Raw genomic sequence first — 24,959 nt, forward strand, 5'->3', positions numbered from 1 at the left:
CCATTGTAAAAGAATGAGAAAATGATGTTTGGCTTGTCAATGGAATGAAATTACCCATTAAACAAAGAATTCATTCATTCTAAACACACGAAAATCATTCATTCAGTCCTCTCTGTTTTTAGTTTCATTCTCTCCTTCATCACCACATAACCACACCGCTGCCGTTGGCTCCACGGCCCACCACCACCATGTTTATATTTCATTCACACATGTTAACCAAGCTAGGGAATGACAAGGTAATAATTTATTTCATTTATTGCCCATTTCATTCTATCGTTCATTTCATTTCGTCATCCATTCCATTACGACATTACCCAATACCAAACATTGATCACTACTAGTATTGGGTAATGAAATGGTGAGTGGTCGAGCTAATTAAATGGATAAGGGAATGGAATAAGCAAGGAAATGAAATAAATCATTACCATTACATTATTTTATTCAACAACCCTATAAAAATGGAATGAGTGATTACTTAACATGTTTGATATGCATGAAAAGACGTATGAATTAAATATAAATGACAAAAATATATACCACAGTCTCAAAATAAATAAAATTTACCAAAACAAAAAAAAGGTAATGGCGGCTGTATTGGTGGTGGCGGCGGCAGGTAGTGGTGGGTTAGGTGATACGGTGGCAGTGATAGTGGTGGGGGCGGTGGCGATGGTGGTGGTGGTGATCATGGTGGTGAAGGTGGCGATGGCGATGTTGACCAAGTGATGGTGGTGGCTTGTAAGCCAGGTGGTGGCGGTTAGGTGGTAGTGTTGAGAAAATAAGGTGAAAGAGTAATGATAAAAAAGGTAAGGGATGTGATTGAATGGTTTTGATGGAATAATATTTTTTGTTAAATCGTTGATTTTATTCAATTGACCAACCAAACATTATTTTTTCATTTCTCCATAATGATTCATTCTATTCCGTCTTTTATTTTTTTTATTTTTGCATTACAAACGCACCTCAATTGCTTGTTTAAATTATTAGTTACCTAAGTTTTATTTTCACATTAACAGGCCTGAGAAAAAAACAATTTGTATCTGGTGATGTAGTGTTGAGTTCAGTACAAGTTTGGAATTCGTAAAGCATTGGGAGAAAGAGAAAAGGAAGAAAAGAAAAGAATCAAGTTCCTTGATTTCGTGAGACTTATTAAGAGGTTGAAGATTCTAGCACAAGTTAAGATAACAATTCTAAATAGTCTAATCCACTATATAGTCATCTGATCATTATCTAACAAACAAACGTCATCAATCTACTTGCAGCTTAAATATTTACCCAGGTAAAAAAAAAGTATGTTACATAAGACAATATACTTGTGAATACTCAAAACTAACTTCCCAATAATAAATTTTGATTCAGAAATAAAATTGTAAAACATCTTTCAACTCTAGTCTTGAAAACCCTTATGCCAAGTTACATAAAATTTACTGTCAGAAAATACTCTCATAACCAACACTTTCAAATGCACAAAAAAGCAAACATACAACTAGATGGTCACTGTGTCGAATAATTCTATTTTAATATTTTTTTATAAACTAGCCTAGCCATTGTTCAGCACGACGAGTATTCCCACCAACAGAATGGCGTATACTTATTTTCTCAGTCGAGTATTTCTGTTGCAGCCACTCGAAAGCATTAACATCAAGTTTTCCAGATACCAATTTCCCTTGTTTTCTTCTAGTTTGTTGTTCTCTTATAGAAGCCCACAGTTTCTCAATTGCATTCCTTTGTTTGCATGTGAATCTTCTAACATTGTCAAAAGCATGTTTCACTGTTATGTCTATCACTGTTTGGCACCTGAAAGCAACAAACACCTTGATTAGGGCGCACAATCCGAACTATATAAATGTTCATAAACCAACCATACCGAAACAAGTCGACAGTTTGAGATCCAAAAGATTCGGTTTTTGCAGTTTGGCAGGTTTAACAGTTCAGTTAGAAAATTGAACCCAATCATGGGTACAAACAAGCCATTTAAACCCTCTTATACTTATAAATAATCATTTTTGAAATATGTAATTATGTATACATAATATAATTATGAACCGTTTTCGCCATTTTGGAAATTTCAATACAAACTAACGAATTAAAAAGAACGAGAAGCTACGAAAATCGTTTCAACCATCAAACAGCCAAAAAACAGCTCACTTTTGCTCGATTTCCAAATTCAAGCTTGACTCGTGTTCAAGATCGAGCTCGGCTCGTTTCTTATTATTACTTATTTCATTTATATATTATTATAAGACAGAATTACAAATTTTGTCCTTTAAAAAAAGCCAAATTACGGTTCGTGTCCTTTTCTAAGTTTCCTTGCTGGCGGTGTACTTTAAACTTTTTTTTCCTACAAGTTATGTCCTTTACGCTAACTGGGTTAGAAAAACTCTGTTAAATCCCATCACGTGAGAAGCATGTGAGGGTAGTTTTGTCTTTTTGCCTACCCTGCAACTTCTTCTTCTTCTTCAGTGCATCTGATAGCATCAAACCCTAACCCTAACCACCATCCCAAATCCTCCTGCGCCGCCGGCCGCCGTCCAAGCACCACCATCCACCGCAAAAACCACCACCTCTGGTCCACCGCCACGTGGCGCAAATCCGTCCATTCATTCTCCACCATCTTCCACCACCTCCAAACCCTAGCTCTTGTTTCTAATCACACATACGCCGTTATTATAACCAACGGTTTGTTGACGGCGTTGGGTTTCAACCGGAAGTGGAGGCCACGCTGACTGACGGAACCCTAACGGACCACCACTAACTCTCTGAGTGTGGGGAAAATAGTGAGAAACCGGAGGTCCGAGTGGACGTGGGGCTCCGATCAAACCCCTGTTACCAAAAACGACGTCGTTCATGTGGTTCATTTTCATTTTGAATTTCATCATGGCCACTTGCTCTGCAGCTGCGTAAATTAGATCCCAAGAATCTTCTTTCCGGTGACCAAACGGCGTCGTTGGAGTAGACCAAGCCTGAGTGGGCCCGGAAACATTCCAGTTAAATGTCGATTCCGGCGAGCCAGCTAAACCCCTTTTCGTCTAAATAATTTTAAAAAATAATAATAATAAGTTAGAAAATTTGAAGTTAATAATAATAGAAGTAATAATAATTTTGTTAGAAAATGAAAATGAACCTTGAGAGGAGGGTAAGGGGTTTTGAAGCGGTCTTGTAAGGACACAGAGCGAGTGAAGCGGCGAGGTAACCCAGTGACGTCATCATCGTCGCTTTCCGACTCGTAGGAAGATGAGTAGGCGAGTTCGCCGGTGAGAAAATCCGGCGGCAGGCAGGTGGCGAGGTCCGGGAGAGTGTGAGAGTGAGACATTTGGGGGGAAGGGAAGTGAGTTTGGCGGATGGAGAAGATATGATAATGAAAGTGGAGGGAATGTTGGTTTCCTTTTTATTAAGGTTTCGAGGTCCTTTTTATTCCATTGATGTTAGGGTTTGATGCTATCAAATGCACTGAAGAAGAAGAAGTTGCAGGGTAGGCAAAAAGACAAAACTACCCTCACATGCTTCTCACGTGATGGGATTTAACAGAGTTTTTCTAACCCAGTTAGCGTAAAGGACATAACTTGTAGGAAAAAAAAGTTTAAAGTACACCGCCTGCAAGGAAACTTAGAAAAGGACACGAACCGTAATTTGGCTTTTTTTAAAGGACAAAATTTGTAATTCTGTCTTATTATAATATATATTTATAATTATAACTTTCATATATTAACATAGTATATATTGTTTAATTATTTTTATCGTAATTTATATAAATTAACAGAAACTATATATATGCAGTTAATACAATAAATAAAAGTTATATGAATAAAAGCGCGCTTAGGCTTGCAAGCTTGCTCGATAAGTAAAGTCCGGTATCGAGCTCGTTCATTAACTGAGTCTAAATATAAGCCGAGCTCGTTTAAGCTGGGCTCAATTCGATTTTTAGCGAACCAATCTCAAGCAGTTCACAAGCGCTCGACTTGTTTACACCCCTACCTAGAATACCCGCCTCATTATTCCATCAACTAAAATCAACACATTTACTTATGAAAGGGCCGATACAGGCTTAAATACAAGTCAAGTTTATTAAATAGGATCGAAACACAAATCACCTAACATCAATTAATAATCCTTAGAACCACCAAACTATTTGAAGAAAATAAAGTGTTTCGGGTCAACCAAGCCAGACCCATATAAATTAATTACTTTTCTTGAGCCAATATATTGAAAATAATGCATATAACTTTTAATCTAAGAAATTTATAAATCTGAAACTTTATTAAAACATAACACTAACCATGGGATTCTATAACGCTTCGCCGCAATTTCCATACAGAGAATCAATGCTTCCCTTTGTGATTTCAAGAATCTCTTTTTGTCTTCTTCATCTTCTTCTTCTTCTTTAGATTATGCTTCAGCATCTAATTTCACTTTTTCCTTTTCATTTTTTAAAGCATTTGGAATCAGAGCATCCAATCCAAAGGGATCAGCCTCGTATTCATTGGCACTTGATTCAGGTATCGGGTTCATGGAATCATGCTGAGATTCTGTTGCAGATTCATCTTTCAAGGCTGCAGCTTCTTCCATGTCATCATCTTTTGTGGCAACAGGAAGATTTGAAATAGCATCTTTGATCCTCCCACAAGCCTTTGAAAACTGAAGAGATAACAGAATGAAAGAATGATGAAATACAGTTTTAGTTATTATAATTGACCTGATTGTTTGAAAGTATGATGACACAAATAGATTACAAGTTTTATATAAGGGGATGGATCTTGTGGGTTCTGCTAAAAGCATCTTTAAAGAATTCATTCATGTCTTCTTGTTTCTAAAAGGATCCATTTTCCTAAATATATTAGCAATCTAACATGCTCATATTCTAGTTAGAAGAATATGAATTCCCTGATTGTCTTAGTTTAAAAACGCAAAGGCGCTGAGGAAACCACATCAGAGACAAAAAGGCGTGACTCTGGGCCAAAATTACGGTCCGTACTTCGTAGGAGGTTTATATGTATAAAAACTAAAGGGATGAAGAAATTATGAAGTGTTTACTTGATAAATAGATTTATACCTAAAACGTATGAGAGATATGCGGCTTCTAGTTGTAAAAAAAGTTTATTTGGTTGTACGCAGACACATGCCTCACGCCTTGGATTTTGGGACCAAAAAACACTACTGAGTACATTGGCTTTAAAAGCGCAATGCCCACTGATGCGTTTTCATCCAAAAAGCAGATATGTGATGTGCATGCGTCACGTATGCGAATCCTTTTTATTAAAAAAGAAAATACTAAAAACTTATTTGTAGACACTCTTATAATAAATAAACTAGAAAAAAAAAAGTTATAGTACCACCAAAGAAAATTTATGTACAGCCAAAATAAGTATTCCCTAAGTGTTCAAGTCCTTAACTAACATCGTTGTACCCAAAATCGAAGTCTATGCCATAGTTATCAAACACGCTAGTCGCACTCGACACACATAGGCCTCGCTTGGGACCTAGGCCTAAGGCGCAAAAAAAGTGAGGGCCTAAGAAAAAAAAATACAATTCTTCATTTAAAATAAACAAAAGCTATTATATAACAATTAGTTTCATCTAATTAGTACCAAATGTTCCAAAAGAGTCAAGATTCAAATGTAATTCCAAAACTTATATAACAAAATGTTCTAAGTAAATTACCAAAAATTCAAATACCAAAATGTTCAAAACATAAAAACCAAGAGTTTGAAAAGTAAATAATAGTAAAGGTTCACATGATCATTGCGCTTGATCCATCATCAATAGCAATAGAGGTGTCATCAACTTCAAGAAACAAGGGCCTAGTCGCCTAGGAACTACAGGCGCATATATTGGGCCTTGTCTGAAAAACGTGCCTACGCGCAAGAAGCGAGGGATTTTAATAACTATGCAAGTAATGTATGGAGAAACTCACTTAACAAAAAAATGCAAGCATCAGACCGCATCACGTGTTATGCAATTGATAGCGCATCAGCCTCGCATTATGGAATCACAGTGCATCGCTCCACCTGATGCGATCTAACAGTGCATCGTGCATTATGCGCTCCTGATGCGGGCATTTTAAAATCAAACTGTGTAGTTGTGTAGTCTGATTTAGGGACAACGCAGAAGAAGGGTGATCGGCTAGCCAAGATATAACATTGCCTTTAATGTCATTTGAGGATAAAACTATATTAAGAAATACAATATGTGCTCTATCCACCCTAACATATTTGTCCTGTTTGACCGTATGATAAGCACATGCTTCTAAAGAGAGGTTCTAGTGTACAAAGTTTTGAGTCCATTCTGATGAAGCCGGAATCATACTTTCAGATAATAAGTCTGATATTAAGATTTTTACATCAAATTTTCCATGTAGCCCTTTCATGTCTTTCTGTAACTCATCAGTAATCCTAAATGTTCCAAAGGGCCCACAAAGTAAAACTTCAAAAGCCTATATATTGTACTTGTGTGTATACCACTATATCTTAAAATTTTCAACCTAACCGCATCACTAACTACGGTTTTAGAAAAAGACAAACCGAACCGTCCGGCTTGGCTGACAGGACCAGCCCAAACAGCTTGGTTTGACAGTTTGGGTTTGCCCTTTTTTATGACTTTTTCTAACTGTGTAAGAGGATTACAAAATCCAAAGTGAAAGAGTGTTGTAAACTAATGAAGGATTGAAACCTTAATTTAAATATATATTGTTTTAAAAGAGCAGAATCCATAGAAACTGTTTCCAGATTAACTTTCTTGTAAACTACATCTACTCATGTATACATAATTACATCATTCAAATCCGTTTTAGTTTACAACATAACAAGATTTCAATCCAAATAAAACTAGAGCATGTAAAAACATTATAGTTGCGTACCACAAAACTATCATCCGTGAAGAGATCATTGGCCATGACAGCCCTAATCGTCCACAAACTCAACAACTTCCGCTGCTTCTGACTAAAACACTGCACAACAACCATTATATCTTGTTCAGCAATCGATCATCAGAAAAAAACAGATGAAAAGGGGCATACTTGAGTCAAGTCTTGCGCAGCTGAAAACAATGCATGGTAATCCGCTCTGAGCAGAGGATCATTACAATTTCAAGTATTGCAAAAAAGTAATCAGTATTAGTGGGTTTAACGCTCCCGGCGTGAATGAGCTGAAGTGCAAGGTTTGAGGCCTTTCTGAATTTAGAAGCATTGGTTATATGCGAAGCTATTTTTTTCATATCATCTATTACTTGTGTTTGGGAAGTATCAGCTATTGTTTTAAACCTCAAACTCTTGTTGTTCTTCTTGGGGGCAGTATCTGAATAAAAGCAAGCAATTGATATAATGGTTTAAAGTTGAAATGGCATAACAAGAAGAAGAATACCTTGTGGGGTTTTAAGGGCAGGTGGTGGAGATGACCGGATCCTCCGCGGAAGGGGGAGGGAGCCCTTGAAATAGGTTGCTGGAAGGAAGGGTTTCGTGGTAATGTTATCTTTTTTATTTCATTACTTCACACCTGAGCTTCTTTCATCTTTATAAGTTCTTTACACCATCCGTAATCCACAATTTTTTTGTGTCGTTATGGACTAAAACGTCGGGGGCACACCACCCCCGGGCATTAGACCATGTGTGGTCATAAATCTTTACATCTAGGCATTATGCGTCACGTGGCGTCCAGTCAGAGTTATGGTTTTTTACAAAAAACAGTCTGTAGTCATAACTCTCCACCCCCAAGCATTATGCGTCACTTGGCGCCCAGTCACTTTTACACTTTTTGTTTTTTTTTTTATTTTTAATAAGAATAATCAAATAACAATAATATTTTATTATGTTGGGTCAAGAATTTGACCCAAATGAGAAGATTTGACCTGAACGAAGAATTTGGAAGATTGGAATCTTCTCAACCTCCTCAGAAACTGCTAAGTATTGAATCCGAGCACACATTGGACCTTCGAGTAAGCTTTTACTTAGCCGAGTACGAGATTTTGCCTTCCGAGCAAGGTTTACTTCAAATAGTCTTCTTAACTGGATATCCGAGCAAGGTATGCTTTTTAGTGATTTCCGAGTAAGGTTCATTGATTTGGCATATCCGAGTAAGGTTCACTTTGTCAAGCAGGGTTGTTCTTCAAGACCAAGTACTTTACTCTTCCGAGTAAGGTTTGGTCAACCAAGTCCAAGAAGCCAAGTAATTGGAAGACCGGGCAAGGTATTCTTTAATAATTATGGTCCGAGTATACTTGATGAGTTAATATAATATCTTTAAGTTATCTCGAGTAAGGTTCTGCTCAAGTAAGGTATGTACTCCCGAGTACGCCTTATCAATAAGTTGTTCAACTGAAATGAGCCGAACAGGATCATAGAAGAACAAGGTTGCTCGTAAGGATTTGTCGAACAAAGTTTGATAGATTCAAGAAGATTGAAGTCTACTCGGTGAATATTTTACTTGGTAAAATATTCTTTAAGTAAAGTCTACCCGGAAACTGATTCCGAGTACACTTCTATATTTACCAAGTCTGAAGGAAGGCCGAGTACACTGCGTACTCGGAGACTGAAGTTTAATGAAAAGCCTATGTGACAATCGTCAATTTCAGGTTAACTCCTTTAACTCCGTTAACTCAACTCCGTCAATTCAAACTTAAAGATCACTGAATCTATAACGCACATCTCATTACATTTAAACTAGGGTTTAAATGACGCTTAACACTTACTACATGTGTAGTCTTTCGGGAATTGCACCGAAACGCAAACGAGTTGACCCAAACGATTGGTGAATAAACGAAAAACGTCAAAACAATAATTATGTGATACTTATGTGTTAGACTTATGTGTTATGTGATAACATGGTATAAACGTTAACTCAATGTGCTAGAACTAGTTATTTAAGCTAGAAAAGTAACATTTGGAAGTTGAGGGACTAAAGTGTAACATGTTATTATAAATAATAACATAAACTAAAACCCTAACACTCTTTCTCTCCCTCCCAAACCCGACGGCAGCTCTAAGCCCCCCCCCCCTCCCCTTGCGATCGGCCTCATATACACACATACAATCAAGATTGTTCAAGTTTGATTGAAGATTAAGGTGTGAGGAAGGTATAAACAACTATCCTATGCATCCTCTATGCTTAATTTCGATTTTAATGGGTTAATTATAAACCCTAGGTCTGATTTTTATATGTGATGGTATTCATGTGTCTTGTTTTGATTGAAAGATGTATTGATTGTTGAATTGATAGCTAGTATTGGTGCTATTGCATGTTAATTGTTGTGTCTTTGAGTTTGAGATCAAATAAAACCCTAACCATGTGTGTATGGTGTAATTGATATGCATGGATAGTGGTTATAGTGTCTAGAATGATATATGAATGATTTGTGGTCCATAGATAGTTAATATGTTGAGTTTGGATGCAAACAGTTTCTGGACAGATTGTGTTGTTGATGTTCAATTGACTGTAACGGGGTGTAAATGTGAAAATTGGCTGAGATAATTGATACTACAGTAAACTAGGTTGAGTCTAGTTTCTAAAGAATGTAAATTTGCAATTTTTGGACGTGTAAAAGTTAACCTTTATGATTTTACAAAAACGTTGTGCAAAGCTGAGTTGTTAGACCTGCTGTTAGGTTGTTTTGTAAATGTTATATCTCATGAACTACGAGACCAATTGGGTTGGTTCCACTTCTGAAAGTTGACTTGTTAAGTTAGGAACCTAACCCAAGTGGTCTTGCAATTATTGGATTTTTCGTTTAACGGTAATTTCAAATAACATTCTGTTGCGCATGAATTTGACTGTTATGAGTTTGCTGTAATGATTTGATTATTGTGAGAAACCTATATGGAATAAAAATATAATAAAATATGTTCTGGAAACCTAAGACATATATGCTTTTGTGATGATTTTTGGTAAATTAATTGTGATGCTATGATCGGTGGGATAGACTAGTTTTTCAAGTAGAATTCTGTCGTTAAGAAACTAGTTGCTGAATTTTGTGAAAGTTGCATGAAACAACGTGATTGCTAATTTATTATCGTGTTTTGATCAAATTGCCCTTGAGGGGAATGATTGCTAATTAATTGTCGTGTTTTGACCAAAATGCCCTTGCGGGGAATAATTGCTAATTGATTGTCATGATTTGACCAAATTGCCCTCGTGGGGAATAATTGCTAGTTAATTGTTATGTGTTGACCAAATTGCCCTTACGGGGAGTAATTGCTAGTGATGTACATTATGAATACATGACACGTAAATAATTGCTCACACATGTAACGTATCACAAATACACTTGTTAAAGTCACACACGATTCACAAACGAAACACGAAACATGTTGTGTGCATAGGTATTATGTGTCGGGTCTAGAGACTCGATAATATTCCGACACTTAGAAAAATCTCTTTGTTGTTTAAGAACGCTAGAGAGAGTTTTCTGTGACGCGCATCTTGGTGAATTATTTTGGGAATACTTCGCAAACAGTGAGTTCACTTACCCCTTTTAAACTGTTTTCAAACGCTTTTCACTTGGGGGAGATAACATACTCCGAAAACGCATTTAAGATTTTGTTAATATAGATTATATATCACTTGTAAAGACTAAGTGGCAAACGCAATAACTAAAGTCCTTCATTCACATCGAACCGTTTAATATTGGATAATAGCGAGTCATTGTTGAGTAGTACTACTGGGTTTGACAAACCCCACCCAACGCTAAACTCGACTGGAGGTCGAGTGGGTGTAATCTTGGCTAAACACATACCATGGTCGGGATAGACCTGGTGGTAAGGCAAATGATAAACAGTCAGCTTCGGTGTCGAACACTTAGTAATACTTGTTTTATAGGCTAGCTACCTATAGATATACAATTGACATAACACTATCTGGTAACGCAAAACGCTTAACGCTGAACGCAAAACGCTGAACGCAAACGCTAAACGCTTTATTTTATATAAACTTGTGAACTCACCAACCCCGTGTTGACACTTTTAGTATGGTATTCTCAGGTAGCCGAGGCGGGCGCGCGGTTTAGGATCATGCATTGCTTGAAACACTTTTAATTATGCAAACTTATTTTAAACTGTTATCATTGGGTTTTAAGTCGTCCTGCGTGACGCAACATTGGTTTCTATGGTTTTACGCTTCCGCATTTGATTACTCGTAAACGTTTTTATGGTTTGATTATAACTAATGAATCCGATCCTGTTAGTTCACACCCTCTGATGGTAAAACTCCGTTAGTGGATTTTGAGGGTGTGACAGCCTACCCGGAAGACTTGTTTTACACTTAGTATATTTTTGAATATGTAAATTGAATATGTACTATTGGATAGGGTTTCTAGAAGGAATGACAGCTGTCTTAGGTTGGCAGGCCTATAAATAGAATAATTAGGGCACGCCACCAAGAGACAGGAGAGACGAAAATACGGATAAGACCAACACATTAATTGAGAGAATATTTTGTGTGTGACGGTTGTCCTAGGATTCCTCCTAAACCCTAATCGATTATCCTTTTGTATGATTAACGTTATATAAATGGAAATCTTTTGAGTGAATCCTTCGTGTGTCTTCGTATTTTGAATATTCATTGCAACCGTATGTTTGTTATTGATTCCGCCTTTAACAAACGGTCATCTTTCTAAACATAGTAACCCGTCATTAACTCGCTTGTCAACACGATTAATTTTGTGTGTGTTATGACATGATTGATTAAGATCCAATCCGAATCGACCATACATTCAAGAATTCGGGACCTGACATATTAAATAAATATTACATGAAAATAAAAAAAAACTATTCATCGTCGTTGTCGTCGTCATCTTCGCCCTCGTCACCTTCGCCCTCTTCGTCGTCATCGTCGTCCTCTTCGTCTTCATCGTCTTCGCCATCGTAGTTGTCTTCATCATCGTCTTCATTGTTGCCCTCGTTTTCACCAGGCAAAGGCCGATACATCCAAAGATATTGGACCAAATCCTCCTTTAGTGCGTTATGTATCACTCTTGACCACACGGAATCCGAGTTTTCGAGTCTTTGATCCATACTTGCCGGAGTCCGTGGTGGATCCGGGTCCGGTATGAAAGTTGGACATATTGCTCTTCCCTCGTCCTCGATGATCATGTTATGCATTATGATACACGCATACATAGCACATTTCATTCTTTCTAAAGTCCACAGACGACAAGGATTTTTAACAAAATGCCATCGTTGTTGAAGAACACCAAAACACCTCTCGATATCCTTTCTCGTAGACTCTTGCACTTTCTTAAAATACAGTCTTTTTTCATCCATCAGGTTTCTGAATGTTTTAACGATTATCGCATACTCTGGATATATTCCATCACCCAAATAGTACCCATGATGGTAGAAGTTATCGTTAGCCCAAAACGAAGCGACGGGAACGGTCTCAGATATGTAACTCTCCATCACAGGAGACTGCTCTAAGACGGTTATGTCATTGTTGGAACCGGGAACACCAAAGAATGCCGACCAAATCCAAAGGTCGTATGAAGCAATTGCTTGAAGGCTGACCGTTGGTCCCTTTTGGTCACCTCGTGTGAATTGACCTCACCATGCAGTTGGACAATTAGCCCATTCCCAATGCATGCAATCTACACTCCCTATCATGCCGGGGAAACCATGCACACATGTATGTGCCTCATAAAGACGTTGTAGATCGTTCTAGTTGGGCTCTCTCAGATAATGTGGTCCATATAGTTTCAATATTCCTATATTTTACACAACTTTTATAAAATAATTGATTAAAGTAAACAAGTGATAAAATTATTTAAAAAAACAAAACGTACCGTAACAAAAAATACTCCAAGGTGTCCCGAGTTGTTTTGTCGGCCATATTTAAATACTCTTCGTTGGTGTCGGTTGCGTTTCCGTAGGCGAGTACGCGTACGACTGACGTAACCTTCTGAATAGCCGTGAATCCTAGCGTCCCTCGACTGTCAGGCTTTTGCTGAAAGTAATCAAACTCACGCTCCAAATCATTGGTGATGTGCATAAATAAATTTTTAGACATCCGAAAACGATGCCTAAAGGTCTTCGGGTTCTTGTATCTCGGCGAGTCGCAGAAGTAATCCGCCATCAACTGGTTGTTGGCTTCGGTACGATCTCGTTCGATATATGCTCTTTTTGAAACGGAGGGTGGTGGAGAGCTAATCGCACTCGTAACGGAACTCATATACTTTGTCGCGAGCATAATCGCACTCGTAACCGCCTGTTCCTCCGCCACGTCCTCGGCTTGTTGGTCGGGCCCGAGTAACTGTTTATATATAGATGGAGGATCCATTTATATAGTGAATTTTGTGTGAAATTATAGAGTTGAAAGATAATTTTTATAAATTTGATAAGTTTTGATTGGGATGAAATGGTTTAATATATAGGAAATAATTTTTTTTTATTCTCCAACGGTTGAATGCAACGGTCCTATTTTTGAAAGTTGTGCAATTTATAACATTGTAAGTAAAATGCAACAAAAAAAAAAAATACAAAAAGCAGGGGGGGGGGCCCGCGCTATCCTCCACAACGCTTTTCATAACGTGCGACTACGCACGGTCTTATGGTTTTGTTTTTTTTGGGCGTTTTGTACATAACGCGGATGGAAGGCAAAAAAATAATAATAAAATAATGGAGTTTGAGGCATTATGAGGCATTATGGAGGCTTTATGACTACACCCTATTTTTGTATAAAACCATAACTCTGACTGGACACCACGTGTCGCGTAATGCCTGGAGGTAAGGCTTTATGACTACTCATGGTCTTAGAGGAATATAAACATGGCAATGATGATGACAAGATTTATGCCCATAAATTAAAAAAAAAACAATAATTATAAAACATATTTTAAAATAAAAAAATAATAATGTTTCTTTCGTCTTTCTCGTTAAAAAATATAATGTTAAGGAAAATATTCATTGTCTTTTTTTATAATATGTTTTATTGTTTATTTTCATCATTGATTGTCTTTTTTTTATATTGTGTTATATCACTTAATATTGTGTTATCTTACGTTCGACATTGTTTTATATTTTGCGATCTATTGAGTTTTTTTATTTATAATTGTGTCTTTTGTTAATTTTCATCGTTATGCCTTTTTCTCGGCATTGTGCCTTTTCGTCGTTTTTTTAATTTTCTTTTGTGGAACATGAATGATGAAGGAAACATTTTGGTTTTTAAATTTTTTTTCTTTCTTATTTATATCTTTTTTTGTTTTTTTAATTGTTAAATAATAAATGTTATTTGTAAAGTTTTGATAATTTTTGAATTTTTTTAATTAAAAAATGTTATTTGTAAATTTCGAATAATTATTGGATAGTTTGGATAATTTTTCGGATACTTTGGATAATTTTCAGATATTTCGAATGATTTTTTGGATATCACTGATAATTTTTGAATATTTCGGATAACTTTTTGGATATTCTGGACATCCGAAATATTTGTAAAAGTAGTTCTTTAAATATATTTTATAATTATTATTTTATTTTGGATTTTTTGATATCCGGTTCACTATCTAGTCGGATATTTGAAATTCGGAATTGCCCACTTACTCTCAATGGGAAAAAGTTCTCTATCGACCTTATCCCTACGCAAATGGGTAGCTTCGACGCTATCATTGGTATGGATTGGTTCTCTCCCCACTATGTCGAAATCCTATGTTTCGAGAAACTCATTCGAATCCATATCGATGGGGGCGTGATTCTATACGTTCTCGGAGAAAGAACATTCTCAAAGCTAAACCTCATGTCATGCTTCGAAGCCCGACGTTACTTACACAAGAAGTATGTCGCTTTCTTAGCCCACGTTACCACAAAATCCGATGAAGAAAATAAACTTTCTGACATCTTGATTATCTTCGACTTCCCCGAAGTCTTTCCCTATGACGTTTCCGGACTCCCTCCCATTCGTCAAGTGGAGTTCCGTATTGATCTCATGCCTGGAGCAAACCCCGTAGCCAAAGCACCTTACTGTCTTGCACATTCCGAAATGCAAGAACTCTCCAACCAAATCCAAGAAATCATGGACAAGGGTTTCATTCGCCCAAGTTCGTCTCCATGGGGCGCACCCGTCTTGTTAGTTAAGAAGAAAGACTGTACTCTTCGTATGTGTATCGATTACTGCGAGCTCAACAAGCTTACTATCAAGAACCATTATCCCCTCCCGTGAATCGATGATCTTTTCGATCAGCTCCAAGGGGCCACATGTTTCTCCAAGATTGACCTCCATTCAGGTTATCACCAACTTCGTGTTCACGAAGATGACATACCCAAGTCCTCCTTCTATACTCGTTATGGCCACATTGTTTTCCGAGTAATGCCTTTTGGGTTGTCAAATGCTCCCTCCATTTTCATGAACCTTATGAATCGTGTTTGTAAACCCTACCTCGACAAGTTCGTGATTGTTTTAATCGACGATATCTTGATATATTCTGAATCAGAGACCGAGTACAAAGACCATTTGCGCGCCATTCTCGACTTTTTATGAAAAGAACAACTTTAGGCTAAGTTCTCCAAATGCGAATTTTGGCTAAAGCAAGTTCAATTCTTGGGCTACATCGTTAACGACAAGGTATTCATGTTGATCCCACTAAAACTGAGACCGTTAAAAATTGAAAGACCATGTCCTCCCTAATGGAGGTCCGTTCATTTCTTGGTTTAGCGGGGTATTACTGTCGTTTAATCTGCAATTTTTCAAAGATTGATTCACCCATTACTGCACTAACCCACAAAGGGAAAGTTTTTTGAATGGGGTTCTGATCAAGAGGAAGCGTTTCAGACTCTTAAGGACATGCTTTGCAATGCTCCAATCCTTGCTCTTCCCGAGGGCAACGACAATTTTGTTTTCTTTTGAGACGCTTCCATTCAAGGTCTTGGTTGTGTTCTTATGCAACAAGACAAAGTCATTGTCTACGCTTCGCGTCAACTAAAGGTTCACGAGAAAAATTACACAAAGCACGATCTCAAACGTGATGCGGTCGTGTTTGCCTTGAAAAGTTGGAGGCATTAACTTTGCGGCACGGAATGTGTGGTCTTCACCTACCATAAAAGTTTACAACACATTTTCGACAAAAAGGACCTCAATATGAGACAAAGACGATGGGCCAAATTGTTAAACGATTACGATTGGAAATTCGCTACCACCCCGGAAAGTGAATGTCGTGGCTGCTTCTCTTAGCCGTAAGAGTCACATTAAATCCGTTTTGCTCCATTGTGTCACCATCCAATCTGACCTTCAATACCACATCTTCGACGCATAACACGTCTTCGTCACCGAAGGTAACTTATACAACGAGATGTCGTGTGGCGCCGAACTCCATCTTGAAACCAAACGTAATGGCTTACTTTATTACTTGGACCATTTATGGGTTCCCGATGATGACAGTCTTCGCATGTTCATCCTTGATGAAGCTCATATGTCACGATACTCCATTCATCGCGGTGCGGATAACATGTATGCCGATCTTCGTTCCATGTTTTGGTGGCCAGGAATGAAGAAAGATATCGCGGTGTATGTATCTAAATGCCTCACTTGTTCTATGGTTAAATCCGAGAATCAAAAGCCATTTGGTTTTCTCGAGCAACCTCCGATCCCCGTTTAGAAATGGGAAGACATAGCCATCGATTTCGTGACCAAACTCCCCACTACTCAAAGCTGCAATGATAGTATTTGGGTGATTGTTGATCGTTTGACCAAGTCGGCACACTTAATACTGTTCCGAGAAAAGTCCTCCGTAAGCGAGTTAGCCCGACTCTATGTCAGAAAAATCATTTGCTGCCATGGAATGCCTTTGACCATTATCTTCGATCGTGATGGTCGGTTTACCTCTCATTTTGGAGATCGTCGCAAACCTCCTTGGGTACCCGTATCGATCTAAGCACCGTTTGTCACCTGCAAACCGATGGTCAATCCGAGAGAATAATTCAAACTCTCCAAGATATGCTCCGCTCTTGCATACTAGATTTTGATAGAAATTAGGATACTCACTTACCACTTGTAGAGTTTTCCTACAATGATAGTGTTCACACTAGTATTGGCATGACACCTTTTGAATTGTCTATGGCCGAAAATTTCGTTCCTCGATTTGTTGGAACGAGATTAGTGAAACGCAAATCATCGGTCCCAAACTTGTTCAAGAAGCTTCGGATTGGATCGCTCTTATTCGTCAAAATCTTCTTGTCGCTCGTAGCCGTCAAAAGAGGTACGCCGATAAGCATCGTAAACCTCTCGAGTTCAATTTTGGTGATCGAGTTCTCCTTAAAGTATCTCCTTGGAAAGGGGTAGTTCGTTTTGTTAAAAGGAATAAGTTATCTCCTCGTTTTGTTGGCCCGTTTGAGATCGTTGAAAGGGTTGGTAGAGTTGGGTATCGTCTTAATCTCCCCGATGAGCTCTGCAATGTTCATCCAACTTTTCACGTTTCCAATCTCAAGAAGTGCTTGGCGGATGGGAATCTCCACATACCCCTCGACGAAGTACAAATTGATGACTCTATGCGCGCTATTGAGAGACCTTCTGAAATCGTGGATCGTATTGACAAAGAAATCAAGCGTAGCCGTATTCAGCTTGTCAAAGTTCTTTGGGAATCTAAACGTGGTCCCGAGTTCACTTGGGAGCGTGAAGACCAAATGATGACCAAGTACCCCGCATCTCTAATATCCTGACAAAATTTCCAAAAGTAGGGAATGCTATAACATTTCGGTTATTTTTCGTTTCCTATTATTGTAACTGTTACCCGAACTGCGTTCGTATTTGGATTGTTAATCAATAAAATCTCGCACTCGTTTAGTATATTTACTTCTTTTGTATTTTTATTTATTTGACAATAGCTTGGGATTATACACAAACAACCCTTAACTAATTTTAATCCACTTATGTATCCATACCAAATTCCAAAGACTCGGTTGCAAATTAACACAAAATATTTTTCCCTTCCTCCCCTATCCTCATCAGCCGACACCTACCCACCTTTCTTGAACCTCTATTTTCGGGCATAATAAATGAATTTGAGATTTCCAAATCCATTATTAATAAAATAGCATCCTACCGATACTCTATACATGGTAAATAATAACGAATTGAAAGCTAACTTGAATATTAACGAACCACGGCTAACCTAGGTCATTTACACTATAAATACACGTATATAACACAATTGAACTTTACCACACCATCTCTACAACCTGACGGACCCTCTGTAACTCAATTTTATCATACATAGTCGTCAAGATCGGATTTGATATCAAGTTTGAGCCGAAAGGCCTAATTAGCCGTTCTCCCTCAATTTGTTAACATACAAGGTAATTATAAGATGCATTCAGTTTTGTTTTGCCCAATAAACATTAACCCCAATTCAATTTTAACAAACGATTATCAGTTTAACCGATTAAGAAAACGTTTCGATTCGAGAGGATCTAGTCTTATGATATGATGTCGTTTTAGGGAATGGTGTGAGAGAGAATATGAAAGAAATACTTTAACAATAAATTAACACCATTACTTTATTACATTATGACTAAGGTATATATAAAGGATATATTCACTCATTAGACATCCCTAATGAATGAATATTTACATTAACGATCCCTCTATATTAACCTATACATTAAGAATACATTATATACGATATAACAAAGATCGAGACGCTAAACGATGTACTAACAAACTTCCCCTCGTCTCGAGCTTGGTTATCTTCCATTTTGAATACGTTAACACAAAGAACGAGATGTCGTGTAGTAACAAACTCCCCTCATCTCGAGCTTTGTGATCTTCTTTTCTTTTTCAATACCTTAATATTATTCGTTCGTTAAGTTCCTTAAAACTTTCAGCTTGAGTTTTCACAGTATTTACCAAACTGCCACTGTAGTTAATTACAAAACTGCCACTGCTGCAATAATACCAAACTGCCATTGCAGTTAATTACATAAATGCCACCGGCAACCAAATCTCGAACAATCAAACTATGAGTTGATCTTGAAAATAAATTCTTCAAATATCTCCCTTGAATGACTCACGTCAATGTTGAAGAAAAACTTTGTCAAAAATTTCTCGGAAAAAGTTAGATAAAAATCTTTTTGTTTTGGCCCGTTTGACAAGTAAAAGTCAAACAACAAAGCACCAAACAACCTTTATAATTCTTCTCTCGCGTTGTCAATCCAAACTGACCCGAACCAAAAACTTTAATCAACTTCTAAACTTGAAAATCAACACGCTAAACCTTTTAACACAGTTTCCAACTCGTTAACATCGAATTAAACAAAATTTATGCGCGTTTCACAACAAACACCAATAACATCAGCAAGTTCAACGGTTTTTCAGCTCATTCTAAGCTCATTTCAGCACTTAAACAGTATGTTTCAGCGCAGTTTTTAGATCATTTCAGCACGTTTCAGCAGTAAAACCGTTATTTTCAGCTGCGAATCAGCACGTTTCAGCATTCATTCAGCCTTACGATCAGTTTCAGCACGAAGATAGTGTATTTCAGCTGCGAATCAACTCGTTTATCAGCGGACACCAGCGAAAACAGTAAATTCAGCGCGTTTTGGGCCGTTTTCAATACACGAACAAATTTGAATCATATGAACCAACTCGATTACCAAATGCTTGAATAACACAAAAACAACACCGAGACGTGATTCGAAAATGAAATCAAAACAGTACACGAACACACGGATTAACACGAAATCCAATGACACGAACACCGAATTAAAATGGAAACGATTCACGAACTCGAATATGAATGTAAAGAACACGAACTCAGTTCACAACTAAATCAACACCGAAAAAGTATATCGGCGACTGAAACAGAAACGGAACTGAAACTAATTTGAAATGTGATTAGAAACTGATTTTGATTATGAAGATTGTGAACAGATAATGAATTATTTGTGATAGGAACTAGATGCAAAATGTGACCGGAGATATTTGAATTAGACCCGTCAGAAATACGAAGCTAAGCTCATAACCATGTTGTCCGTATATCATCATCTTCTTCACGTAATTATAACAGCATGTATGAACACAAACAATCTGATTAACTACTCACATTCCTATGCACACTCATCATCATAATCTTAACAATATGAATCAACAGAGCTCCAACTTAAACACGATTCGGAAACAAAATCAAATAATGGAGATGTGGACAGCAATAGAAAGCATTGTGAATTGAAAAGTTTGTTGCCGTAAACCAATTGTGGACAGACGGATAACACTCAACCGTAAATAACCGGACATTTTGATGTTGTATAAAGCCAATAAGATTTATTCTCTCATCATATTCATTCTCTCGTATAACACAAATGCAAATATGATATGATTAGATACAAACACCTCCATACATTAAACACCAATCGATTATCATCCGAGATGATCGAAAATCAAACCGAAAAGTCCATACGTTACAATATGTTCAAAAATATCATCCGATCCACATAATACATAACCAACCGGATCTAATTCGATTCATCAAACACAAACCGAATCCAAATCCATACATTAATCCAACCGGATCCAATTCGATTCATCGAACACAAACCGGATCCATACCTTATCAAAACCGAATCATCACATGAACAATTTCAACATCGAAATCGAATCCGATTCAATACATTAACAAACCTAAACCAATTTCATCAAACTAATCAAAAACTGATTTCAACATCACACATTAAAATTCGATAAGATCGAACAATCAATACGTTAATGACGTACCTAAAACGAGATCAATCAGACGCAAGCTCTGATACCAAATGAGAAAACGCTTCGATTCGAGAGATCTAGTCTTGTGATATGATGTCGTTTTAGGGAATGGTGTGAGAGAGAATATGGAAGAAATACTTTAACAATAAAGTAACACCATTACTTTATTACATTATGACTAAGGTATATATAGAGGATATTACTCATTAGACGTCCCTAATGAATGAATATTTACATTAACGATCCCTCTATATTAACCTATACATTAAGAATACATTATATACGATATAACAAAGATCGAGACGCTAAACGATGTACTAACACCGATTTAAAGTCTTGGTTTTGATTTGGGAAAGAACATAAACTGCATATATAATTGTATTCATATACATATAACAATGATGATATTAATGTTTTTTTACCGTTAGCTTAATAAACCGAACAAATGACTTGTTAACGTTCAAAGAATAAACTTTATTTTAACTTTCCCTATTAATATATCTATTTATATGACATAATATTGGTTATTTAATGTTGTATATATATAATAAATTAAACATTGATTAAAAATGAATTTAAAAAAGAATAGAATTCAAAAACTGGGCCTGGGAAACTCGAACCCATGCCCCAGGCCGGTTCAAGCCTTAAGAAAATATGTGCTGGCCATTAGGCCAGCTCTTAATTTGATAAAAAAATGAAACTGGTAATTTAAATATACTATATGCAATTTATGTTCTTCCCCAAATTAAAACCTAGACTATAAATCGGTTAAATTGATAATCGTTTGCTGAAATTGAATTTCGGTTAATGTTTGTTAGGTAAAAATGAAGTGAATGCATCTTATAATTACCTTGTATGCTGAAGAATTGAGGGAGAACGGCTAATAGGGCTTTCGGCTCAAACTTGATATCAAATCCGATCTTGACAACTTTGTATGATAAAATTGAGTTAGGGCTTTGGTTTGTGAGGCTGTAGAGATGGTCTGGTAAAGTTTAATTGCGTTATATGCGTTTATTTATAGTCTAAATTACCTAGGTTATCCGCGGCTTGTTAATTTTCAAGTTAGCTGTCAATTCGTTGTTATTTACCATGTATAGAGTGTCGGTAGGACACGATTTTTGTTAATAATTGATTTGGAAATCTCAAATTTGTTTAGACTGCCTGAAAATTGAGGTTCAAGAAAGGTGTGTGTGTGTGGGGGGGGGGGGGGTCGGCTGACAGGGATAGGGGAGGAAGAGAAAAATATTTTGTGTTAATTTGTAACTAAGTCCTTGGCCTTTGGTATTGGATACATAAGTGGATTAAAATTTGTTATGGGTTGTTTGTGTATAATTCAAAGTTATTATAAAATAAATAAAAATATAAACAAAGAAAATATACTAAACGAGTGTGATATTTTATTGATTAATAATCCGAATACGAACCCGACTCGGGTAACCGTTGCAATAATAAGAAATGAGAAAAACCGAAATGTTACACAACTGGTTGGAGTAAGTGACAAACCTCTCATAACTTTTTTAGAGTTTATCATAGAATATTTGGCAAAGAGGATTGTGAGGGTGGGGAAAATGCAATCAACTGCCAAAGGGCCTTTACCCACAGTATGCAACAAAAATGTTTGTAGCTATACAAGAATAAGCAAATCATTTGCAAGTTATGATAGTGGATCATGCAAATTACCGGGTAAAATTATGTTTAATGATATCTTAGTGATTACATACTCTAATTTGTCTCTTACTTTGTATATTGGTAGGTGAAAGGTGTTAGAAGTCAATGTGTCATCAAGAAAACATGTACTAGTAGGAAGTGGGATTTGACAGGAATGCCATGCAAACATGGGTTGCAACTCTCTTTAACATGGGTGAAAAATAACATCCTACTGGTCAACTAGAAAGTGATGTCAGGTCCAGTAAGCAGATCACTCACACTCACAATGATGTCATAACCCACACAATAAATGTGCCGACAAGAAGGTTAATGACGGTTGCTATTTGGGGTAAGAACAAATGTTTGTTAACGACGGAATCAGAAACATACAAGGTTGTTGCTTAAAGACTAATAAATGTAACATACACAAACAATAACTCAAAAGATATCCATTTATAGAAAAGATTCATACAAATGTTAATCGATTAGGGTTTCTTGTAAGGAATGTATTATCCGTACTAATCCTATGACAGCCGTCACACTCAATATCAGAAAATATTCTCTTAGGTCTGAAAAGTGTAACCCGTGTCTCTCTTGTCTCCGTGGAGGCGTGCCCTAAATTATTCTATTTAAAAGCCAACCTCCTGACAACTATCATTCCTTCTAGAAACCCTAATGATTGGTACATAATCAAATTACATATTCAAAAATATAAAAAGTGTAAAAACAGGTCTTCCAGGTAGACATTATGTCAGGTAACCTATAAGTATGCTTGTGAACAGTTCTCTCCGGGTAACCTATAAGTGTGCTTGTGAACAGTTCTCCGGGTAGACTTTACTTAGAGTATTTTCCTTAGAAAATGCTCACCTAGCAGACTTCAATCTTCTTGACCATATCAAACTTTGCTCGATATCGTCCTACGAGCAAACTGTTCTTCATTAATCCCTTCTACTCTTTGTTAAATAATAACTTATTAAGCAAACCAAAGTGTGCTGGAGACACTGTTTGAACTGTGCTGGTAGCATTGTAGCTTGCTCGTAGTTGAACTTTGCTGGAGAAAGTACTTAAAATTTTTCTAGTAAGCAAACTGTGCTCGACTTGAAGAACACCTTTGCTAGACAAAGTGAACTCTGCTCGGATCATCACTTAAGAAGACTTCAAGAAGATAACCTTGCCCGATAGGCAAAATACCTTGCTAGGACAAGTAAAACCCTGCTCGGATGTCCAAGTGTGCTCGGTTTCCATACTTACCCATTTCAAAGGAGTGTTGAGAAGATTCCAATCTCCCTTAATCTTCCTTAAGTTATTTCAAGTCAAATTCTTGACTTAACAATATCCCCCTAGATTGGAACACCTCAGTTGTCCCAAAACACCTCTAAGGTTACTTACACTCAGTCAAAATACACATAAAATCGAAATCAAATTTACATATCAAAATCGAAATATTACATAGTTGAAAATTTGTCCGTAGACATTACAGAGCAAACCCTATACTAAGAATCATCTTCTTCTTGCGTTGTGGGCTGCTTGTCTTCGTTCAACTATTACTGTTCCTGTCCTTTGCTGTAAGATGGATAGAATTCGATAATGAGGGTGATACTCTGGAATTGTCATTTCCATTATAACCCTCAAATCTTCTCTATGCAAAAAGGTCTGATCTTCATCATTTCTGATTATCCTCAAGATAAGTCCATCTGAGTTTCGAAGAATGTAGTGGCCGTCATTTTCTTTGTATTCAATTTCAGCAATTCGGCCATTCTTCTGGGCTTCATGGTTTGGGCGTGTTATTCTCCTTCTCATACTTATACAGGTGTTCATGTTGGAAAAGGGATTGTCGTTTCAGACTTTTGAAACATAATCATACTCAGCATCCCTTATACTCCTCATACGTTTTAATCTTTTGTCATCTCATGCTTGGTCAGTTCCCATTTCTTTTTTTGATTAAGGAGAGGAAATCCCTTTTCAGCTTCACTTCTCAAGTACTTTGACAGCTCATTTTGTTGTCTCCTGGCCAAATTTCTACTATCATGATAGTCATACAATTCAAGATTGGCCATTTTCTCCAGCTGCTCTCTTTTGAATTCTGCAAAGTCATCTATAAAAATGATTTCTCTTAATTGTCTGCTTTGCATAATCACTTTCAAAGTTTGAGAGACTGAGTCATAATAGAGTGTCATAGGTAGATCTATGTCAGTTTGTACTCTTTCTCCCTTTTGAATTCCTCCTCTACTTGACTCACCCCTGCTAGTTGAAGTTTGTGTCCTTGAAGCTGAGGGCCTGGTTGGAATAGACTTCATTGGTTTAGTAGGCCCTTTGACTCCAAATGTTTTTCTGTACATCACCACAACCAACTCAGCAGGCAGTCTAATTAGTTCAAACAGATTTTCACCTGCATCCCTGTGTAGTCTTCCAATCATATCCATGATTTTCTCATCATCAATTCTTCCAGCTGGTACAAATCTTCCACCAATAAAACTTCCTGGGTTCACACCTCAAGCAATACCTTTTCCCACTCAGCTTTCTGATCATAGAATAGATTTTTCAATTGTTCTTGACCCAAATTGTTAAAGACATTTTCATTCATTCCCTTTCTATTCACCATTACATCCTTCAAGATTCTTATCATTTGCAAAAAACAAAATTCCAAATTTCCCAAAA

The 24,959-nt window shown here is 37.0% G+C and overlaps 1 pseudogene across 1 annotated transcript; it reads right to left on the reverse strand.

Annotated features, from left to right (window-relative positions):
- Nucleotides 1–1,278: 1,278 nt before the first annotated feature.
- Nucleotides 1,279–24,101, reverse strand: LOC143604294 (uncharacterized; annotated as a pseudogene). Its single transcript, XR_013148260.1, has 6 exons — nucleotides 23,850–24,101; nucleotides 22,158–22,278; nucleotides 7,010–7,286; nucleotides 6,851–6,940; nucleotides 4,274–4,632; nucleotides 1,279–1,794 (listed from the first exon to the last, which is right to left on the reverse strand). The product of XR_013148260.1 is annotated as an uncharacterized LOC143604294 (transcript).
- Between the last annotated feature and the right edge of the window lie 858 nt (nucleotides 24,102–24,959).

The sequence above is a fragment of the Bidens hawaiensis genome, unplaced genomic scaffold (genome assembly GCF_021521415.1).
Source record: "Bidens hawaiensis isolate Kalapana, Puna unplaced genomic scaffold, B.hawaiensis_p1.1 tig00064658_1, whole genome shotgun sequence".
In the NCBI taxonomy this organism is placed as follows: Eukaryota; Viridiplantae; Streptophyta; class Magnoliopsida; order Asterales; family Asteraceae; genus Bidens; species Bidens hawaiensis.